The following is a 19,594-nucleotide window of genomic DNA, read 5'->3' as shown; positions in this document are numbered from 1 at the left end:
GATCCCACACATACACCTCAGGGAGATCACACCATCCAGCCCCTCAGTCGTTGTCGTGAACAACTGTGCTTTACACCACCCAGTAGACATTGTCTCTTGTTCTGATAAGACAGCATCTGATTTTGCGTTGGAGGAACCACCTGTCCTTGTATGTGGTTTGGGAAGGGGTGCCCATATAGAGCTGCCATTTTTAGCAAATAAAAATACAGGATATCCAGTCAAATTTGAATTTCAGATACACAATGAATATGTTTTAGTGTAAGTATGTCCCCTGCAATATCTGAACTTTAAATTTAACTGGGCATCCTGCATTTTATGTTACGGGAGCAAGGCTACTCCTACACCGAGCCCCAGGAGTGGGGACAAGCTCCATTAAGCTGATGATAATGCACTGTGTCGCCTTAGCCATGGTCAGCGAATCACTCCAGGATGGCAATGCAGGGGGCTCCCAGGATGTGTATGGCAACTACTCAAGGGGCCTCTGTTTGGAGGATTGGGTGCTGTGCTGACGTGACGCCTGGGCCTGCCAGAACCTGAGGGTCGAGATAGCTCAGAGGAAGCAGACCCAAAAGAGGGAGCATAATGGCCCTGTTAGTGCCTGAAGCTGCTCCCAGGCAGAAACACTAAGAGCCAGAGCACACATGCACCACGTACCCCTCCCACTTCTGGGGTGACCTTGAAGCCCATGTTGAGGTGAAGCTTCCATGAGCTGGGTCCCTGGAAGCCCACCATGAGCAGAGGTCCCACACCTGGAGGACACGTAGCATAAACAATAAACAGACCTCTGCTGTCCAGGCCATTGACACTGGGGCTGTTTGTTACTGCAGCACAACCCAGCCTATTCAGTCTGCCTGAATCAGAGTGAGAACTCCCCACATGGAGAAGGTGAGCTGCAACGCTGCCATAAGGCAAGCGTTTTAGTAAAAGCCCCCCCCCCCCCACACTCAATTTATCCTCTTAGTCTCTGGGTGGCTATATTATTTTAAAGAGGCAGGGACGGATTCTTTTAGAGAAGTATGCGTTTGCTGAAATGACCTGGATCGGCATGGTCACTGCCACGAAGTGGGACTATCTGTCCCATCTGCGACGCAGGGCACACGGCCTGCTTCGCGTCCTTGTGGCTTTTAAGCTCGCCATCGTTCCTGTTTCCTAGACGAGAAAAACAAGGCGCAGTGTACAAACACCCCCAAATCACAGAGAGTCAGGGCATTTTCCAAAATGTTCAAAGTCTGAAGGCTTTCAGAGACTCTCAGGTTAAATGCAAGACCCTGGGAAGCAGCTGGGTGCTTTTGCAGCGTGTGTAGCCTGCTGTGAGATGACTGACATCAGTTCCAAGGCCTCACAAAGCCGCCACGGTCCACGGGCCAGTGTCAGGGTCTCCCCCCTGCAGCAGGCGCGGGAAATCCCCCGGCCCCATGTGAGTTAGGTCTCTCTCAGCCAGCACACCAAAGGAGAAAGGAGTCAGCGCGAACACACGGGGTCGCTCCCAAGACCAGCGGCAGGAAGGAGAGTGAGAAGTCACAGACTCCTCACGGCTGAACGCAGACACATGGGGCTGGGGAGTGGGATGGTGGAGGCGGGTGTGAACACAGAGAATTCCTCCCTGATGGCACTCAAAGGAAGATATTGCACAACTATACTCAGAGGCAATCCTGGTGCTTAAAAAATATCTGTTTGGAAGCCCTGTTTTAGCCGGACCTAAAGCCAACTTCTTTTGTTCTGGTCTGTGGTGAGCATCAGCTCATTTCTGGACAGAACTCCTACCATCTGAGGAGAGGTTAAACAGCTCCTGTAGGCACTACACAGGGACAGCAGGTCACAAATACTCAGTCCTTGTAACGGTCCTCAGAGGTCTTTTCACCCTGGTTTTCCAAGAGGAAACTGAGGTTCACAAAGATGACACGACCTTGCCCAAGGTCACAGAGTCAGCACGAGGCTCATCTGAACCCCAAACTCGTTGTCTTTCAACTACATCTTGCTGCAGCCATGTAACAGCAGATAAGATCCAACTCCTGCGATCAAAGAGCTTCTCTGCGAGCAGGAAGGAAGGACAATATTAAAATAACAATGACAGGATTCTACATACCACATGGACTGGCAGGAAGTCAGAGAAAATGAGACTCCCAACTGAACAAATGGTTCTTTCTGATTATTTTCTTAAACATCATGCATTGAGAGTTAATCATACTCCGTGCCCTGTGGTTTACCATCGTTGGTCTGTGTATGGCCCCTTTCTGTGCATTTATTAATTATTGCATCCACTCTTCTCGTACCCGTCTCCCATAGGCAGTCCATTATCATATGTTTGACATGCCTCTGTTTTCTTGAGTCTGTTCTTGCAAAATGTATATTGTTTTGCATGTGGGTTTTTAAAAATTTACATGAATGGTGCTGTGCTGAATGTCTCCTTCCCTTTCTTGCACTTTTACTCACGCTGTACTTTTAAGGTCCGTCCGTGTTGCTTTGTGTTTATCTATGTGCTGATTCTAAGTGCACACAGGACCCCATGCTGTGTCCCCACCTTTCACTTTCCCAGGGACGGGCACCAAGACTGGGCTAACTCCCCGCCACGGCCACCACCCGCCGCATCGCTTTCTATGGAGCCCTGTGAGAATGTCGTTGGGTCTGAGTGTGACATGTGTGATTGGACAGTAGTGTCAGTAATGTCAGACTCCTCTTCAGAATTGTGCCTTCCCAACAGCAGTGCACAGGAATTCTTATATCCTCTCGCCCACTCCGACACGGGCATTTTTCTCAATTCTGCTGGTATAATAGGTGTGAAAAGATATCTCAAATTGTTTTAATATTAATATCTACAAATGAGCTCATAGAAAGCATATAGTTATTTTTTTAACTGCCTACTATGTGCTTGGCACCATAGTGATACTAACCCCATGGATGGGACATGGTCCAGGATCTCACTACACTTACATGAGGGCACAAAATAAGGCCAAGCATATAGCATGGGAGGCACTAAAGGGGGGAGACAGAAGGGGTTTGAAATGAGATGTGCTGGGGACACGACTGTCTAAAGCCAATAATAATATATTTGCAAGTGCAGACTGGGCTCTGCGCCCAATGCAGACACCAACCTGAAGGGCCAACTCAAGTGTGTCCATGCGGAAATGCCATCAGACAATAGCGTCTTTTGTTAATGAGAAGAAAACTCAATTTGAAAAGACTGGAGCTGTACCAAAAGTTGAATTTGCTCTAAGACTTGCCTTCAGTATCCTACTAAGTTGTTTATTGTGTTGTTAAGCAAATGGAGCCCTGATTAAAGAGCCACCATGAGGCCCTGAGCAAAGTAGCCTGAGCCAACATCAGTTTTCCTGTCAATAGAAATGCGAGATAAAATATTACAATACATAACACACAGTCACAAAGAAGGAAGTGAAATCCCGACTGCCAGAAATGAAGGCAGCCCTGACAGATGATGCCCCGGAGCCACAGGCACTCAGCTCACTGCAGGCTTCCCACAAAGCTGTCCTGCCCCAGAAGGGCTGAGGGTGTGGCCTGAGGTCAGGTGAGTGCTGTCGGGAGTCCCTGCACGGACCTGGGACTCTTACAAGGGTTCTCATTTCGGGGGCGGCAGACAAGAGAAACTCTTCCCACTGGCCCAGAATTCTAAGGACCATTGTCTTCACTCGGGGCCCTGGGAGGAGAAACGAAGTCTTGAGAATTTGAGACCCTGAGTTTGTGTCTAGCATGGTACAGGAATCTCAAAGCAAGAAATCACACAAATGTGTCTCAGCGCAGCAGAAGCACATGCAGAGCCAGTCAGTAGGAACACTTCCACGCGGCACTTAGATGAAAAAGCAACTGCAGCTAAGATGAGCTGGAAATTTAAAAAATCACAAAGCATGCTGGGATATGATCCACCACGATGGAGAAGAAGAAGATAGGACAGAGGGGAAATGGGATCTTCCCAAGAACTTGAGATAATAAAGCAATTTAACAGAAAGTGTGAAATGAATGTTTACCATAACTGAAGAGATTAAAAGAAAAAGTAGAAATACTAATAAAAGAATAACACATTATTGGGGGGAAAATGGGTAAATCCAAGTTGTGGCAAAAGTTCTAGTCTTTCAAAATTGAGCCTTTTTCTTGTTAAAAATAAATACTCCCACAAATATAAAAAATACAAAGGAAACTTTCTATAGTTTAATACAGAGAAATTGAAGGAAGGAAATGGGAGAATGGGAGAAATACACTAGAAGGCACAACAGACATCTAACAGGAGCCCTTAGAAGGAAGTAGAGAGAACAGAAAAAAAAATACTCAAAGAAATGATGGCTGATAACTTCCCAGAATTGATAAAAAAGCATTAATCCTCAGGTTTGGGAAGCAAAATGTGTTCCGATCAAAATCAAACTAAAAAAGGCCATACTTTAGACCCATTGGGGTGAGATTACAGAATACCGAGGCTCGAGTCCAACCCAGCCAGAGATAAGACATGTCCGCCTGTAAGGGAATGAGAGCTGTCCTCAGGTTCTCAGCAGCGGCCCAGAAGTTCAGGAGCCACTGGCAGTGTCCTGTCCAGGATCGGAGGGAGAGCACCTCCCACTATGTAAGTGCCCGCACCTAGAGTTCCATGCGGAGATAACTAATAATCAAGACTGAAGGCAAAATAGGGACAGTTTCAGAAAAAAAGATACAGCATGTCCCCGTGGAGAAAATACTGAAGGCCATACTTCAGTGGATGGCAATGGGACTCAGAGGAGGGAGGGAGTGTCAGAGATCATGAGGGAAAAGGAACTCCAGATCGACCACTGGCGTGGCTCAGTGGTTGAGTGTCAACCTTTGAACCAGGAGGTCACGGTTCAATTCCTGGGCAAGGCACATGCCCGGGTTTCTGGGCTCAATCCCCAATAGGGGGCATGCAGGAGACAGCCGATTGCTGACTCTCTCTCATCACTGATGTTTCTATCTCTCTCCCTTCCTCTCTGAAATCAATAAAAATATTAAAAAAAGAAACCTCCAGGTAAATCTACAGAGATGTTGACAATTTTCTAAAAAGGAAGCAATAATAATAGGGTATGGGCCGGTAAAAACAAGCTCTAAGTAAAATCCTAGACAAAAACAGAGGAGATGGGGGTTGCTGAAGAGGTTCGTATACCAAGGTTCTTGTGTTTTGTGGGAAGAAGGTAATATATTGATAAATTCTAGACAACAGGGACCTTTCTCCTAGGGCGTGAGGCAGGGCGTGGAGGAAGTGGTGAGTTCGCACTCTAGGCAGCTGGATGACATGGCTGCTGCCTCCCCGTGCACCCTGACACATCGAAGAATTCTTATTTTGTGAGCTCCTTTGGGCGCTTGCAAAAGCAAGTGACGTCTCTGGAATCTACGCAGACGGGGCTGGAGGTGCCCTCCTGAGGGGAGTGTAGAGGAAATGAGGTGGCGTGAAGTCCACGTGAGGAGGAAATCTGGGCCCTTGGGCACCGGCCCCCTCCCGGGGCAGAGCGCCCCCATACCTCTGCTGTCAAAGACCCCGTGTGCACGGCACCGCCACCTCAGCTTCCTCATGGCACCAGTGTTATCACAGGAACGGACTTGCCCTGGCCGGCTTGTTTCAGTGGTTAGAGTGTTGGCCCTCGAACTGAAGGGTCGTAGGTTCAATTCCGATCAATTCCCTGTCCGGGTTGGGGCGCGTGCGAGGGCAAACAATTGATGTGGGTCTCTCACCTCTATGTTTCTCTCTCTCTCCTCTTTCCCCCTGGCCCTCCCTTCTACTCTCTCTAAAATCAATGGAAAAAATATCCTCCAATGAGGAAGAAGAAGAAGGAGAAAGAGGAGGAGGAGGAGGAGGAGGAGGAGAAGAGGAAGAAGAAGAAGGAGGAGAAGAAGAAGAAGGAGGAGAAGAAGAAACAACAACTGACTGATTTGGGAGAGAGAGAAACATGATTTGTTGTTCCACTTATTGATGCATTCATTGGTTGATTCTTGTACACGCCCTGACGGAGATCGAACCCATAACCTTGGTGCACTGGGATGATGCTGCAACCAATTGAACTACCCAGCCAGGGTGGGAACAGACTTTTGAGTAAAGTTAAAGGCTACTCTTTGTCTTATTTGCACAACTTTGAGGGTTGCTGTCCCCTCTCCCCCCAAAAAGTGACCATTCCCTTTGCATTAAGAAGCTGAGGTAACAGACATAGCTCTTTGTGAAGAAGGTATTTATTTATTTTTAATATTTTTTATTGATTTTTTACAGAGCGGAAGGGAGAGGGATAGAGAGTCAGAAACATTGATGAGAGAGAAACATCGACCAGCTGCCTCCTGCACACCTCCCACTGGGGATGTGCCCGCAACCAAGGTACATACCCTTGACCGGAATCGAACCTGGGACCCCTCAGTCCGCAGGCTGACGCTCTATCCACTGAGTCAAACCGGTTTGGCGAAGACGGTATTTAAACGGCAGTAACTGCAGGCAGTCAGTTCCATCACAGGAAGAGGAGCGGCTGAAAAATGTGGTATGTACGTATGTACATATCTGTCAGTCTACGGGGGGTGGGAGCCCAGCTTCCATCACGTTCTCAGGGAAATGTATACGCAGCGTGAAGTGAGAAGCACCAACAAGATGAGCTCCAGCCACTGGAGGGCGTGTCAGAACCTTTGGGTGAAGGGGGAAAGCCGTGTGTCATCTTCCAACAAGCACAGAACGTGCTGCCCTGAGTCAGAGAAAACTGGCGCGGAGAGGAAATGTCACCGAACTCACAGAGGGCCCAGTCCTGCAGCTTTTGTGCCAAGAAAAACACAGCGTGAGGAATGCTGCTGGGAGGCATTAAGTTATCAATGTGACTGGCAGGCGTTCAGAACGGCAGCTACTGCACAGCTGCAGGCAGAGAGGGATATGGTCGCACTCCTCCTTCATGCGGAGACTCCTGTTCCTTCAGCAGCTCCTTCCGGCTGCCCAGGGAGGCGGGCACTCCCTCCCTCCCCTGCAGTGGGCAGTGGCCGGGCCTCACGCTTCGCTGGCTGCCTGGGGCTGCGCTGAGCCCTGCCCTGTCCACGTCACACAGACATCACTTGTTCACTCAGCAAACAGTGCTCTGTGTCATGGTGCCAGCACGTTCCTAGGCACAGAGGAATGGCCAGAGGCAGGCGCGTGCGTCATGTCACAGCAACGGCAGGTACTGAGGTCGCTCAGCATCACAAGGTGGTCATCACGAGGGAGCCCCTTCGGGTGGGGGAGCCGGCGGCTGTGCAGGGAACAGTGGGTGGGTGTTCGTGGCGGGACAGCGCTGGGCCACGTGGGCACATGGGAGGCGGCACCGTTTGCCCGAGTCCTGGGGTCAGGAGACGCAGGCAGGCTTTCCCGGGAAGCAGCAGCGTCCCTGGGCTCTCGATGGGACCGGGGCGCCGGGCAGGGCAGACACTCGTCCACCCGCCCGGCCAGCCGACAGGAGGAGAAGAGACTTTCGGAGGCCCCTGCCTTTGCGGCCACTGTCCTCTGGGCAGCCCCCTCTCACCCACATTCTTGCCCTTTCTGTGCCCCCAGCCCTTTCCTAAATGCGGCTTCGGTGTCAGCTGCTGAGGACACCTAATCGACAGCTCTCTCCAGCGCCTTCCTCCCCAGCAAGGCGCTGGCCCGTACTGTCCACTACGACCCACCCGGACTGAACGAAACAAGGGTGTAGGCGCAGCCAAGGAGGCAATGGGGGCTTGTGATTTTTCAGGACTCATTTTGCAGCTGCGGGAGGAGAGAGAAGCCCCCGCCAGCTGCCGAAAACGCCTCCTTGAGCCCCTGCATCTGAGGGGGTGCTCGGTGGGTCTGCGGGGACGCGTTCCACAGGCGGGCAGCGCGGGACCCCGCCATGGACACCGCCAGGGAGCAGGCACCGCGTCCCGGCAGCTCCTTGCAGTGTTGCTCAGAGATGCTAGAGGCAGACAGCAGACCTGGAAGCCCACTGTCTCCAAGTTCAGGCCCTCACAGGCAACCCCCCAAATTCTGGCCATATTCTTGCACTTACTTTATATTTTTCTCTAAGATCCACTCAGAATACACAAGTCCAGTCGAACGCTCGGATCCTACAAATGGGAACAGCAGGAGACACCTGTCATTTACCCAAGCAAGTGATGCACTTCCTGGACCCGGAACATGGATCCCTGACCCAGAGCTAAGGGCTCTGCACCAGCAGCTCCTTCCTGGAGGGCAGGGCTCTGCCTGTCACTCACCCCCTCAGGGAGCCAGGCGGTGTCAGTGTGTGAAGGCCCGGCCCTCCCACCATCCGGATCACGCCGCCTGCGCACAGGGGCTGGCAGCCTGGGATGCCGCACAGCGCCCTTCCTGGAGGAGGAAGCCTGCTTGGGAGCAGGCAGAGCATCGAAGGCCGGAGAGGCAGGCGCCTTTAGCAGGAGACCAAGATCAGAGGAGAATCCGATCTTCTGTCCAGACCAAGTCCAGCCTGAACACTGGGCTTAAAGGTCATTGCTGAGCGGGTCAGTACTGAGCAGCAAAGTAGGTCCTTGGGGGTGCTGAGGTCCTGGGCCCTGGGAGCCCTTCTAGTCTGAGAGCCGGGCTTCTTTTCGAGCTCCTGAGCAAGAGGGCGCTGCTGCGTTGTGTCAGATACGCTTGTGCCCCCCGCCCCCCCCTCACTACTTTCGCCTGCCATGGGCTCCAGCCACCCTGGTGGCGGTCCTGTGAACCCGCAGCACCCTCTCTGAGGCCGTCCAGGGCTTTCCCCCGGGCCGAGGTGCGGCCTTTCTCCCACACAGGCCAGCCAGAGGCCCCAGGACGAAAGCACCTTTGGAGAAACTCCCAGCCGGCGAGTCTGCTGCAGGGACAACGCTGAGGCACTTCTAAGGGCTCCCTAGCATTCCCGAGACTCCCCGGGGACAGGCAGCTCTCAGACTCGACCTCCCCTCCCCTGTGGCCCTCTGCCACTCCAGCTCCCCTGCCTTCAGGGATCACCTCCTGAACAAACTCCTTGAGCTCCGTCTCTGGTTTCAGGAAAATCCAAACTCAGACCCATGGCAGGTGAAGATCGTCCACGCCCCGTGCTTCCCAATAAGGAGGATAAGGAGCCGTGTGTGTTGTGCGGGGAGAGGGGCCCTCCAGAACGCTGGGCAGATGAGGCCACCCTGTCCCCCTCGGCGAGACAGAGGGGCACTGAAGGCTCAATGGTGTGAGGGCGGAAAGAGGAGAAAGAGGCTGTCGATAAGCAGGAGACCAAGAATTTAGATCCAGCTCCCGGTGAGAAACGCCGCAAATAAACCCAGCAGTTCCGGGACGTAAAAGACGGTTATGATGCTGGCTTCATTTTCCCCACCCACCTCCCTGGTCCTGTTAATGACAAACACAGGAGAGGTTTGTGCTGGCACTGGGAACTGCAGATGCGTTTAACTCACGCCAGCAATTCCAAGACTTTTTACAAGAGGTAATAACCGTGAGACCACAATAGCCATGACATGGTGTGTACAATGGAATATTATTCGGCCCTGAGAATAATGGCTGAAATCATGAGAAATCCTGCCATTTGCGACAACACGGATGGGCCTCGAGGTATTATGCTAAGTAAAATAAGGACAAATACTGTATGATGTCACTTATATGTGGAATATTTTCAACAATGAACAGAAGAGCTCACAGAGGCTGCCAACAGAAGGGCGGTTAGCAGAGGGAAGGGGAGAGCAGACAGCTAGCGGTGGGCCGCCGCATAGCGCCACGGAAGCCGGACCTCGGCGGTGGCACGGCGTGGTGGTACCAACGTCAGGTTCTGTGGCGCACCTGAAAGTTTTATAAATGTTCCTTCAATAAAGAAAAAGAAAGAAGAATTCCCCGCTAATTCAATAACAGGGAGTCAGGAGAGGAGGGAATGAACAATGAAAATGAACAAAATAAATGAAAGAAAAATGTCTAAATATCTTGATAATCAGAACACACAAAAAATGTGAACTCCTTTACGGAGAGGTGCTTATCAGACTAGATGAGAAGCTAAAAGCCAGCCAAAGTCTGCTCGCCCACCAGCAGCATGTCTGAGATGATGACAGTAAGAGGCAACCCAGCTAAGAGCCTCAAGCATTAAGCATCCCCTTTTTAAAAGAAAAATAAAAACCTCCAGCAGGAAAAACAGTAACCAACATTTCAGAAAATAAATGCAAATGGGCAGTAAACGTTTTTAAAAGCAGCCAAAAGTTTCCTGATTAAAAGGAGGCCGTTTTCATGCGTCAGACTGTGAGGACCGACTAGCTCGCCACCGAGTGGAAAGGCGGTGTCTGTGGGGTGGGTGGGTGGGGGTGCGTCTGTGTGTAAGCAGGCTTCTTCTCAAACCCACAATTCTTCTGCAAGAGATTTCTCCTGAGCCCGGAAACAGACAGAATGTTTGCTGCTGTCATTTTTATTGTTTAATCATAAAATGTGGGGACAATCCTAACTCCCATCGCTAGGAGATTTGGTTAAATAGATACTGGTATGGCTATAGAGCTAAGTGCTATGTAAGCACTTAAAATGATTCCGTAGATCCACACTTACTGTCACAGCAAGACAGCCATGCCATGCTGTTAAATGTATTGCAAGTTATAAGACAATGACTAAAACATAATATATATATGCATGTGTCTATATGTAAAGTGGTATATAAGACATACACATGATTTGTCTCAAATGGTACAAAGAAAATTCTAACAGCAGTTACAACCAGAAGTACAATTTTGGGTAACTTTCTAATTCTTTTATCAATTTCCTACTTTCCCACAATGTACATTTCTCATTTTAGTTTTCAAAGAAGATACTGACATTCTCCAACACCCAGCAGGTAGGAGGAGCCCCCCCTCCCGTGCTGTGCACCCGGCTCCCCAGGAACTGCTGCTGTTAGTCGCCTATGTGTCCTCTCAGAACTAACTTATGCATAAATGTCAACATTGGGATATACACTGAGTGGCCAGATTCTTATGACCACCCCATCAGTACTTCGTTGGGCCACCTTTTGCCTTCAATACTGCGGTGATTCTTCTTGGCATTGACTCCACAAGATGTTGAAAGGTGATGCGAGGAATCTGACACCATGCCTGATGAATAGCACTGTCCAGTTCTGTGAGATCTGATGGTTGTGGAACCAGCTGCCTGATGGTTCTTTTAACTTTGTCCCACAAATGCTCCATTGGATTGAGATCTGGTGATTGTGGGGGCCACCTAAGCAAGGTAAAGTCTCCCTCATGTTCTTGAAACCATTCCTGCACAATATCAGCACCGTGGCATGGCGCATTGTCTTGTTGGAAGAAGCCATCTCCATTGGGATACGCCATCAACATGATAGGATGAACCTGATCAGCAACGATACTTAGGTACGTTGTGCTATTCAGACGTTGTTCCACATGAATTAAAGGGCCCAAATCATGCCAGGAAAACATGCCCTGAACCATAACACTGCCCCCACCAACTTGAAGGGTTGTACTCATGCATGTGGGGTGCATGCTTTCATGCTGTTTCCGCCAAATTCTCACTCTGCCATCTGCATGATGCAACTGGAAACGTGATTCATCGGACCACATGACTTTTTTCCAATGCTCGACTGTCCAATCCTTGTGTTCCTGTGCGAATTGGAGACGTTTTATCTTGGTAACTGCAGACAGCAAAGGTGTTCGAACAGGCCTTTGGCTGTTTTGCTGATACTCACTCCATGGCTCCGAGAGCCAACAATCATCCCACGTTCAAAGGCTGTTAAATCGCGTTGTTTACCCATATCTTCAGAAAAAAACCACTTCTACTGTCGTGGTAAACAACCTGCTTCCCTATTTATAATGGTCTGGCCCTCTAGCAACTTCAGCGCGAAATTATAGCTAATTTGCCTACAAACGTCAGGTGGTCATAATAATCTGGCCACTCAGTGTATATTGTTCCTTTCCACCTTCTCCACATAAGACAGTATGCGCTCTTCACCTTGTTATTTTTAACTGAGCGATAGCCTTCAGAACTTTTCAATTCAGTATATATGTATATTTCTTTAGCTGCCAAGCTGCTGGCACCATGTGGCTATACCTTTATTTACTTATTTGCTTACTTATTTACTTATAGACAAATTATAATCAGAAAAAGTACAAGTATTTATATGTTGGGGACAATGGTGACCATAACAGGTGCCAGACGTCTCGGTAAGTGGCATGATCATCACTTTTGAAATCGGTTACTATGAATAACCAAGCAGACCAGTCGCCGGGAAGTGGTAGCGCCAGACAACATAACCCAGCTCTCCCGAAGCTGGCGCAGAGGAAGGGGCGTCGGAGGGTGGCCCTCGAACCGCCTGTGCACACACTCCTGCTCCACTGAGCTTTACGACCCGCCCCGCCCCCCTCCACCTTCCCATCACTGCGTCCCCACCACTGTGTTAAATTACTTCCTGGTCACGCCCTCCTCCCTCTTCAGCTACACAGGCTCCTGAGTTACTGCAGCCACTTCCGCGAGTTCCATTATCACCCACGGGTGGGTAACACTCATATTTTTGCCTCCAGCCCAGGTGACTTCCGCCCAACCGACCAAGTAGTGATATAGTCACCCAAGGAAAAGAAACCCACTCAGCCTAACTCGGTAAAACCCGGGGTCTGTGGGAGGTCGCAGGGCGCCGTGGCATCAAGTGCCAGCACCAGGCCAGGCTGCAATGACTGCTGTGCTGTTCACGTGGTCTCTGTGCCCGATGTCAGATGCCACAGGAAGGGGGGACACGTGGGAGGCCACCCTTAGCAGTGGCTGCAGTGGTCTGTGGCATGGGGGCGGTGGGAGCACGGGGTCCTTACCAAGGGCTGGGAAGAGGAGAGTGTTGAGGGGTGTATGATGCCTTTCAGTAGGTCAGTTGTATAATCATGGATGTTTTAATTTTTATTACTATTTTGTAATCCTCACACAAGAACATGTTAAGTGATTTGAGAGAGAGGGGAAAGGAGGTGAGAGAGAGAGAGAGAGAGAGAGAGAGAGAGATGGACCCTTTGCCTCCCCTATGCACCCCAACCGGCGATCAAACCTGTAACCTAGGTATATGCCCTGACTGGGAATCGAACCCATGACCTTTCAGTGCACAGGAGGACTCTCCAACCAACTGAGCCACACTGGCCAGGGCACATGGATGTTTTTAATATAAAATTTTACTTTTTATTTTATAAAGTATCTTACAGTAAGACAGACGTTTTACTGGTGCTCAGCTCTATGAATTGTAACGTGTAGAGTCATGTGACTACCACACAGTCAGGGTACAGAATATTCCATGGCCTCCAATTCCCTCATCTGCCTCTTGATGGTCACAGCACCACCACACCCCTAAAAAAACAGGGACCCACAGGTTGTTCTCTGTCCTGTAGCCTTCTCTGTTCGCGAGTGTCATGTAAATGGCAGCCTACAGCGCAACCCTTGTTTCACTCAGCACAATGCCTTTGCCATCCAACCTTCACAGTTTTTTAAAGAAACAGTAAGTAAAGGTTTGCCTGGGTCACTTAAGTTGGAATTGTAAGGAAACTTTGGGTTAGGCCTCAGGTAATATCTTCAAGAGCACATACTGCAGCTTATTAAACCCAGAGTCCAAAGTTACATGACACTGATCCTGGAAAAAGACCTGAAAATACCACCCGGCTGGGTCTGCGCCTGCAGCTCCTCCCGAGGCATTCGCTTCCCCCAGGACGCCCCGCCGATTTGCAATTAAACTGCAACCACAGCTCTGCAAACCACCCGGACTTTGGAGTGTCAGCCAGTCCCCCACGCTGCTGCTGGACCATGACACCCCAGTATGATAAAATAACCCAGTGACATCAAGGCGAGAAGGTCTAGATCAGCCGTGGGCAAACTACGGCCCTCGGGTTGGATCCGGCCTGTTTGAAATGAATAAAACTAAAAAAAAAAAAAAGACCGTACCCTTTTATGTAATGATGTTTATTTTGAATTTATATTAGTTCACACAAACACTCCATCCATGCTTTTGTTCCGGCCCTCCGGTCCAGTTTAAGAACCCATTGTGGCCCTCGAGTCAAAAAGTTTGCCCACCCCTGGTCTACATGGTTGGGTCAGCATTTCCCGAAGCGCGGGGGGTGAAGCGCTAGTGGTTAAAAACACATTGAGGCGGCACACAGACATGACTCTACTGCACATGCACATCATAGGAATTACTGCCTTCCCTTTCTCATTCCATCCGAGCTTTTGATTACATCATGGAGACAGTCTTAGGTGCTGAAATGCTGTAACACCCTCTCACAGCTTTGATTCTCTGTCTTTAACGGCAAAAACCGGGGCCTGCCTCAGGCAGAACATGCCACAGGCAGCAGCTGAGGCTGGGACTTCATTGCGCTGTTTGGTTCCTATGACTATTCTATTTCCAACAATGGGGGATTCTCATTTAGGATGGGGATACCAAGTTTCACATTTAAGTAAATAAGTTAAGTCAAAAGGTATGAGTGGTCATCAGTACCATGTAAAGGATATGAAGTATTTCCAGATGCAGCCAAAACTAAACCGTGAGGATGGCACCCGAACGGCTGAAGGTTGAGGAACAACGTGTCAGATTGTAGGTGGAACTGTGATGACACGGGAGGAGTCTTAGACAGACTGCGCCAGGCAAGACCAAGGGCATGTGATCACCCAGCTCTCCCACCAAAGCTCCACGCGTCAGGGGCCCTGGTCCCAGGGAGCCACCGTCACACCCACGCGTGGCTGGCGCTAAGGGAACCCTGTCACCTCTGACACAATTCGTCCTCCTGAGGGGCGGCTGCCTTCTTCTCTCCCTCTAGCCTCCTTGGCCCCGCCATCCAAGGTTCTCCCGTCACCCTGCAGGTGCCAACTGCTGGTCAAGGTGGAACAGAAGCTCCTCCAGGCTGATCTTCCCGGCCCAGCCCTTAGCCTCTCCTTGTTAGCAAGACGCCACTGTCCAGGCTGGACTTCTGTCCACACCAAACCACCGACTCAAAGAGGTGCTCACGTCCACGCAAGCAAGTTTGTCTCTAAGCCTCGCACCTCTGAGCACCTCTGCCCTATCAACGACCGACGCCAAAAGCAGCCTGCGGGAGGGTGGGTGCCGTGCGCTGCTCTGGGCCGGCACGGCGAGCTGGGCACAGTGACCAGCTGCAGAGCGGCCGGGGGAGGGCAGCTTGGAGCAGTGATGGCATCACAGACACCACATCCCCAGGGACTCTGTGGGCACGAACATGAGTGACAATGAGGAGCAGCAGGGATTTTGGGCTCCCGCCCTGGGGGCCAGTTCTATAGCCAAATGGGTTTCTCCAACCACAGGTCATCCTGGCTCCAGGTTCTCCCCCTCCCTATGGCCTGAGAAGACCCCACTCTCCTCACCTTGACCAAGGTCCACGTCAGGCCTCTCGTTCCACGCATCCCCATCCGTGTAGTGAGGGTCATACCCCCTCCACGCACAGCCCAGGAATAAGACCTAACATGTACTTATGACGCTGAGTCACCACAACCTTAGGAGGTGAGAGCACTTAAAATCCTCGTCTCACATGAAGAAAGCCGAGCTTAGAAAGGCGACGTGCTCACCGCGCAGCTCTACGCGCCGGAGGCTGGTGAGAACGCGGTAAGGCCTGTTTCCAAGGCCCAGCCTCGCAGGGTCATGAAAGAACAGCCGACAGGTAACATCGGCCCACAAACGTGTCCTGTTGGGTCCCCGTGTTCTATAAAAGTCGTGAATCAGTCAGACACAATTATAAACTGACAATTCGCACTTTTTAAATTGCCATATTTCGAGCTTTTTTTCTTAAATAAAACACCCACAATAACGCCTAGAAGACCTGGCAACACAGGGATGGCAAACAGTCTGTTTGGGATTGACTGGCTGTCGTCCCCTCCAGTGGGACCAGCACTCTCTCTGAATGGGACACCCCCGCCCCCATTATCGTCCCACAGCCAGAGTCCCTGGGGATGTGGCATCTGCGATGCCATCACTGCTCCAAGCTGTCTCTCCCTGGGCCAGCTCTGCAGCTGGTCACTGTGCCCAGCTCGCAGTGCCGTGCCCAGAGCAGCTCAGGGCTGCCCGTCCTCCTGCACGCTCCCCTGGGCACCCGCCACCTGAACGGGCGCGCGGGCTCAGAGCCTTGTGGTGTAGGGACAGCCTTGTTTGCACAGCTGTCATCTGAATCGGGTCCAGATCCGAGTACCTATAAAAACGGCTCTGACATAAGTACCTCCCGCAGTCACTTATGCCCACTTCCTCCTCTTCGTCCTTGGCAGGGAGAACAATGGAATGAAGGCAGGTCCTTTCCCTCCCGGAGAAATGACTGGCAGAGAGAGAGTGGCCATGCGGCCCAAGAGCGTCTGGCTCGCAGAGACGTTTACGCTGGAGAAAATACAAGAAAGAAGCTTAGAGTACAAGTTTGCCACCACAGAGCTCTGCAATGACTTAACCCATTTTTCACGGAATTAATAATTCAGGTTCCACAGTATTTCAGCCAGAAGTGGCCATAAGCTGGGGAGGGCTTACCAACCACTTCTGAAATGCAATTGATCCTGGGAAAGGCGACCTCCACTTTACGCCATCCCGCCATCCCGCTGGAGCAGAATGAGCGCTGGGAGATGGTTCCCTATCTTCATCACAACCACCAAAGCAGCAGCACGGTGCACGGTGCACGGAGGCTGCCGAAGCGGAGTGCGCTCCCCCATGCTCGGCAGCTCTGGGGAAGTCGCGAGGCTCGGGCCCCAGTCAGCTCGCAGGAGACCATGACGGCGCTCAATTCTGTTTGAAGGAAACCACACACACAAATCCCCGACATCGAGCAACGTCATCACGGCAGCGCCTTGCCGTGCGTGTCAAGGAGGCTGGGACAAGAACGAGACGCTGGGTGACACGCCTTTCTCTGGTTGGCGACAAAGCTAACTCAACCTTCCAAGGACCTCAAGAGGTGACCTGAGAGCAGTGCCTGACAAAAGGCCTCAGCGAGCCCTGGGAAGAGGGACTGTGCCACCTGCCACCTGTCTGTGGTGGCCCTGCCGCCTCTTAGTCACAGCAGGCCAGGCCTCCTCCCTCCGGTCCGCTCAAGGGCACCTTCAGACAGGTGCCTGCCAGTCAGGCCAGGGGCCGAATTGGCAAGTATGTCAGATTCAGACCCCGGCCTGTCACCTGTAAGGGCTGGAAAGACATCAAGCCCTCGATAGAGGTCGTCCTCACCGCCGCCTTTGCCCCAGGCGCCCATCGGCAATCCTGCGGCTGCCCACCTCGCCCCCGCCGTGGCCACTGCAAAAGCCTCCTGACCAGATGCCCTGCCTCCACCCGCTCCAGTGCAGCCCGAGAGCCTTGGGACAGTAAGGTCTTGGCTGCGTAGCCCCTTCTCAGTGAGTCCTTTCCGACCATCCCGTCTAGATCTGCACCCTCCTGCCGCCGCTCCCCTCAGGCTCCCCACAGTGCCGCCGGCCCCGTGTGCCATGGATGTGACGTACTTGTCCATCTCCTGACCTCTGCTCCCACCCCACAGTAGGTGAGCACCGTGGGGCAGGGGTTTTGTTCCTCACTGCTCTCTCCCCAGGGACCATGACAGTACCCAGCGCAGAGTAGGTGCTCAATAAATACCCGTGGAGACGAGGGCTGGGTCACAGCATCTGAATCCTGCCTTCTCTCCCCCAGTCTCTCGAGACCCACGTGTGAAAAGCCTACAAAAGCGCTGGGGCCAGCGTGCGGCCTGGAGCAGACTCACCGATTCCTACTTACCCCTAAACCTAACTGTATACATTCAACAGCTGTCGATTGAGCACCCACTGTTTGCCAGGCACTGTTCTGGCTCTGGGGATACAGGCATGAACACGGCAGACAAGAGCCCTGCTCTCAGGGACTTTTGAGTCCAGTGGGGGAGAGTCAGAAAAACACACACACAAGATCATCTGAGATTGCAACCAGAAGGACGAAGTAAATAAAACAAGGTGCTGCTGGCAGGGGAGCAGCGCTGGGCGGCTCAGGAAGGGTCTGAGGTAACACGTGAGCTGGAGCCACAAGATGAGAAGCGCTAGATCCAGGCAGCAGCAATGCACGCCCCTAAAGCTGAGGCCTCAGCTCCCCCACAGCCTCTCCGACCTGCCCCAGGCGGGAGCCCCTCCTCTGTGACCCCCCATGCCAGGAGTGTTCTCTCAGCAAGTCTTGCCATTGGACTTCTCTGCCCCTTCAGCTCTTCTTTCTCATCTTTATTTTTCCAGGGTTTGGCTCGGTGCCTGGCACACAGCAGGGGGTCAATAAATGCATGCAGAACTCAAGTAATCTGAAACAACTTTATTTTATGATTTGATTGTAAGCAAAGGTGAAATCATGGGATGAATATATTTAGGAAAAACATCCTTACAAGACCACCCGCCCCCTGCAGACGTCCTCCGCTATGCCCACGGAGACCCGTAACGCGCCACCTCCTCCAGGACGTGTTCCCAAGACCCTGCAGGTGGATTCTGTCTCCTCTTCCTGCGATAGCTCTGCTTGTATCTCTATGATGATACCTGCCACCATCTGACTTAGGCAAAAACTTCCATGAACATGTGATGACCCCATCAAACAACGAAGAGCCCAGTGGAGGGTCTGCGTCCTATTCATCGCTAGGTCCTCGGCACTGAGCTCAGTAAAAGTCCGATGGCAAACATCAATGATCAACGACAGCTGACGCGCACTGGACGCCTTCCACATGCCAGACATTTCTGAGCCCTGTCCTCCCCACAGCATGCTCAGCCCTGTCCTCCCCACAGCAGCCCCACGTGGCAGGGAGTATGACCGCCCTGTGTGCACGGGGACTGAGGCACAGAGAAGCCACGGGCTGGTGGACACACCGGGCAGGAGGTGGAACTGAGGTCTCCACTCTTCATCTGATTCATGAGCCCAAGCTTTGAATCGCTGCTGCAGTGGCCGCCCTGTCCGTCTCCGTGAGTGCATCTCATCCATGCCTCTGCTCTCCCTCCCTCCACAGGCGGCTCCCAGCCAGCCGAGGGGGGCCTGGGGCTCCCGCACCCAGCAGCGAGCCGAGGCCAGGGCACCCCGAGCTCACACGGCCTTCCCTTCAGCGCCGATGGCCACCTGCCCGGCGAGAGGCAAGCTTGGGGAGCTGTGCTCAGACGCCCTGAGTTGCTTCCCTTGAACACATGGGGAGTCCGGGCAACTTTCTCAAGCGGAGCTCCTTTCTGTGTCCAGAGAAACAGCACTGCCTCCCCTCTTCCTTCGCTGAGATGACACTGTGGAGAGAGCAAAGTGACCCCGCCCTGAGCCTCGTGCCAGGTGCACGGAGCGGAGCGTGGCAGCCTGGCTTTTAAAGACGCCCTGTCCCACGTGGGCCTCACGCTTTTGTTATGTTCTGTAACTCTAAATCCTGATTCAACTACTGTATCTTTCAATTACAGTTGACATTCAATATTATTTTATATTAGCTTCAGGTATGTAGCACAGTGGTTAGTTATTTATATATTTCCAGTAGTCAAATGGCACATACATGGTTATTACAACACTATGGACTATATTCCCTATGCTGTACTTTACATCCCTGTGACCATTCTGTAACTGCCAGTTGTACTTCTTAATCTCTCTCTGTGTTTCACCCCCCGCCCCCTTCCCCTCTGGCAACCATCAGTCTGTTCATGCTTCCAGGCCTCTGCTTCTATTTTGTTGATCAGTTTATTTTGTTCATTAGATTCCACAGATACGTGAAATCACAT

This window comes from Myotis lucifugus, unplaced genomic scaffold, assembly GCF_000147115.1.
Source record: "Myotis lucifugus unplaced genomic scaffold, Myoluc2.0 scaffold_22, whole genome shotgun sequence".
Lineage (NCBI taxonomy): Eukaryota > Metazoa > Chordata > Mammalia > Chiroptera > Vespertilionidae > Myotis > Myotis lucifugus.
Note: the sequence above shows the minus strand (reverse complement) of the source record.